Raw genomic sequence first — 4,771 nt, 5'->3', positions numbered from 1 at the left:
CCACAGACAGAAAACCTGGAGGATTAAGCGATTACCCCCAAAGCGTACAGAATTGCCAGTCTAAGAGTGAGTGCATCCTGGGGGTGGATGTGGTGTGTGGCTTGTGGCAGAGACCACAGCCAGAGAAGGCCAGGAAGCCTAATGGCTCCTGGTGTGTGACTTCAGATACCAGAGTGCCCCCCCCCCCATAAACAATGACTTCGGTGGCAGAAGTGGTGGATCATCTGCTGGTGCCAATAATTGTCTTTTGCCACTAGGTTGGTCCCTGCCTGGCATTATTTGTGTTCTGTTGTATTGTTTCATTGCTATTTTCTTTTGTGGGCCATGGCTGCATTGTTTATGTTTGCTAAGGGAAAATTGTAAATATGTGGACTGTGTGGCAGAAAACCCTGAGGGGGTGGATTGTAGGGTTAATGGTTTGATAAATGGTTTTCAGGCTTTTCTGCCCTCCTACCATTAGGATTGCCCTGCCTGATGGGGCCCCTGCAGTGTTACATTGTTGCAAACTGTCTTATTTACTTCTGCCCTGGGAGGAGTGTTGAGATAGTCACCAAAAGAAGAGATAGAGAAGTGGAAGAATCAGCAAAGAGAAGGAGAGAAGGAAGTCAGGGAACCCAGAGTGAAGATTTGCTGGGGCCTAGGAGACCTCCTGGCCTCCTAGCCCCCCAGCACCTTTGCCTGCCATGTACCTGGTTGCTGCTCTGTATGTCACAGCTCAATGAAAGCCTGAGAAAGCCACCAAGGGCTCCAAGACGCTTCTTTACCTGTCTGCCAGATCATGGAAACCTGCTCAGTGCCCTTCCTGCCCCTACAATCATCAATACACATCTCTCTTGATATTAGTAGAACAAAAATGCATGTGGCGTATCCCCCCAGACCTGGTATCATTAATCTCACATAAAAAAGATCACACGTAAATAAACCAGGTATAAGAACACTGTCAGAGATGCTGTTACAGATTCTGCCTTCATCCAAAGTCCCATCCCACAGATGAGCACTGAGGACAACTGTGTATAAGTTGCCCTAAATATACTTTAAGTGTTATTAATGGAAGTGACTGCCTTGTTCTGTGTACTAAAATTACCTTCTCAATTTGGGAGAACATATTCCTGTAGTCACAGTTAATTTGCCATCTGTAATTTCTTTGGAGAAGTATCTGTTAAGGTCTTCTGCTCATTTGAGTTACTCATAACAAAAATAACTCTTATTCAAAGTTATTCCAATAAAAATTTCAATAACATTCTTTAAAGAAATAGAAGAAATATTGAAATTCATATGGAACCACAAAAATCCTCAAATAGCCAAAGCTTTCCTTAAAAAAAGAAGAAAGGAGGTATCACACGCCCAGACTTCAAGCTATACTACAAAGCCATAATAATAAAAATTGTATGGTACTGAAACAAAAACAGACACGCAGACCAACGGAATCAAATAGAAAACCCAGAAATAAAGCCACAAATACGGACAACTAATCTTTGACAAATGAGCAAAGGGTACCCTGGCCAGGTGGCAGGGTTGTTAGGCATTAAAGTCCTTCTGGCCCTAGACTGATGCCCAGATTCCAATGATTCTGCCAGTTGGAAGACCTGGTTCAGCTGCCACCTATGGGGCCCTGGGAACTCCTCTGTGTCCCTTGACCCCCAGGTCATTATAAGACCAAAAAGCTGATTTGAGTCCAGGATCACCAGGCCATTAATTTCAGCATCAGGAAGGCAGAGAGCAAGGCCTGAGGGATCCAGATGGCAGTTCCCTGTCACTGTGGTCCAGGAAGGACATGAAGAGGCAGGGCATCAGGTTCTGGCTCTGTGGTATGAAGAGAGGGGAAGGGACCATCTTCCAGGCTCCAAAGGGTGGGTGGGCTGACCCAGGCAGGAGGTTCCACTCTGGGCATCTTTGGGTACAGAGTGTGGACACCTGGCCCTGGAGGATGGAGTGGGGGACACAATGTGTTCTGGGGAAAATTTGATCAGAAGTTGAAGCCCCATCTCCCGGCTGATAACCTTGTGGCCACCTAAGGCTCCAGGATCCTCTCAGCCCTGCCCTAGGTGCTCCAGGAACATGGAGTCTAGGTCTGGGCCACTCCTCCTGGTGCAGGGGCTCCTGGTGCCTAAGACCATGTCCAGGGGCCTGAGGGCTGTGAGCTGAGATGGACTCAGAATGGGCTGTGAGGTCCCAGCACAGGGAGGGGCTCTGGAATCTGGGGTCAGGGCCCAGGGCTGCTCCCCGCAAGCAGTACAGGTCTTGTGCTCCCCCTCTCTGGGCTCCTTGATTCTCCCTGTCACTCAGCATAAGGGGGTCTTGCTCTGCAAGGGGGGAATCCCTTCATCACCACTCCCCTCTTCCTTTCCCTTCTTCCTTGTGTATATGAGGGACATGCCAGCAGTATGGAGAATGCCTTAAATTAATGCAGTTTCCCAGCCAAGTATAGAGCTGACCCCTGTGTAATTATCACTCAGGTGAAACTAGAGACTCTCCCAGCCCCCAGCCAGAAGGCCCCTGGGCTCTCCCCACACAGACCACCCCTCCCACCCAGGTGCCCACTAAGCTGACCCTTCCCTGCTCCACCCTCTTTGGGTCCTCCCCCTCCACTCCTGTTGGCCTCCCTCCGCTAAAGCCTCTATTTCCTCCCTCTCCTCACTCCTCCAGGAGCCTCCCCTCTTCCTAGCCCATGGCCCTGGAGGTCTCTCCTCCTGGCCCTCTTCCAGCCCTTCCTAGGGATGGAGAGTTTAGAGTTGATTCCCTGGAGGAGGAGTCTTCATCCCTGAAGTCAGCAGCAGAAACAAGAGACCCTGGGTCTCACCCCAAAAGACTGAGAGTATACCTAGTATGTGTGTGGGGTTCACCTTGTCCTGAGAGCCAACTGCTATCTCCTGGGTACCTCTCTGAACCAAAGACTGTGGTTATTAATTAAGAGGGACCATCATGTCAGCGTATGTTAGGAAACAGTACAAAACCTGAACCTGATGGGGGCTTCCCTTGTGTGCACAGCCCTGTATTTCAAGGAGTTACAAGAGAACCTCAGACCTTAGGGTTCTCACCCTCTGTCCTCAGCCCCGTGGCCACACAGGGGCGCTGCGGCGCTGTCCTAGTCTGGCAGCCAGGGAAGAGGCTGGGTGTGTGTGACTCAGGCTGGGAGGGTGAGCTGGGGCTGAGCATCACTGGGGGAGGGGGTGACGGTGCCCCGTGAGCAGCCCTGGCACCAGGCTTGGGGGGGGAGCGGAGGAGAGTAGAGGAGGCTCTGGAGCTGCCCTGTGTCTGAGGCGCCATCTTCTCTCCTCACAGCCTCTCTCTGCAGCCCCTTGATGACCACACCCTGGAGACTGGAAAGCGGATGATTTTTTCTTCCACTCCCTGTTCCTTTTCAGAGGGCTATGTTTTGATATTTTTACTTTAGAATAGTTTGAAATTTATGTAAAAGTTTTAAAATTAGTACAGAGCTCCTGTATATCCCACATTCATTTTCTATGTTAGCATCTTATACCACTATCTTATTTGTACAGCTAATGAAGTGATGTTGACATGTTATTAAAAACTCCATGCTTTATTTGGGTGTCATTAGTATTTCTTTGGAAATCAATTCAAATGGATAAAAGATCTGAACATAAGAACTGAAGCCATAAAATATATAGAAGAAAATACAAGTAGAACACTACAAGACATACATCTCAGTAACATGTTTAAAGTCTCATCGCCTAAAACAAAGAAGGTTGAAGGAAAAGATAAACACCAGGGATTACATCAAACTGAAAAACTTCTGTACAGCAAAAGAGACTTTAACTGAAACAAAGAGACATCCCACTAATTGGGGGAAATCTTGGCACTCCATACAACTGATAAGGGACTGATCACAAAGATACTCAAAGAACTCACACGGCTCAACAAGAACAAAGTAAACAATCTAGACTAGAAATGGGCAGGAGAACTTAAAAGACACTTCTCCAAAGAGGAAACGCAAATGGCCAACAGGAATATGAAAACATGCTCAACATCACTTATAATCAGGGAAATGTAAATCAAAACCATAATGAGATTCCACCTTACACCAGTGAAAATGGCATATATTAAAAAAAACTAGCAGCGGGCCTCCCTTGTTGGTGCAGCGGTTGAGCGCTGGGCTGCGGAGCTGCCCGCAGCCTCTGCAGCACCAGTTTGATCCCCGGTCACCAGGCAAGGGTCCCACATGGCGCGCAGACCTCTCCTGTCGTGCCTGCTGCTCCCCTCAGCAATGTATTTCAATCCTTCTGCCTGCTCTGCTCCCCGCTCTGGCTCTGGTGAATTCTCTCACCCTCCCGCGCTTCTAACTGTACCCACTGCTTGTATGAATAAATAAATAAATCTTTTAAAAAAATAAAATAAAATAAATACAAGAAATATAACACTAGCTTTTAGTGTTCGGGATTGAGCGTTTGAGCCTTCAGTGTTTGGGATTTTAGTGGCTTTGGATTTTCCGTGACTTTGGGGTCAGTGATTTCTGCATGCACTGTGCTAATCTTCCAGAAGGCTGTTGTGGGTCTCTGAAGGACATGGAGAGGCTTCCAGCATCCAGCCTCAGAGAGGAAAAGTTCAGAGGCTTTGCAGGAAGGCGGGCAAATGAAGCTGCTCCTGGTTTTGCTGTTGTTACAGCCTGGCAGGGAAGGCGAAGACCTAGAGCTGGACGCCTTGCTGAGCTTGAAGAATTTGGGTTATTTGTCTGGTTGTTCAGCCGCTGCGGCTCCTGTTTTGAGTGTTGCTTGCCTGGTGCTGTGCTGGGGCATCTGGGTAGCCCTGGTGA

Source organism: Talpa europaea (genome assembly GCF_964194135.1).
Source record: "Talpa europaea genome assembly, chromosome: 2".
Classification (NCBI taxonomy): domain Eukaryota; kingdom Metazoa; phylum Chordata; class Mammalia; order Eulipotyphla; family Talpidae; genus Talpa; species Talpa europaea.
Note: the sequence above shows the minus strand (reverse complement) of the source record.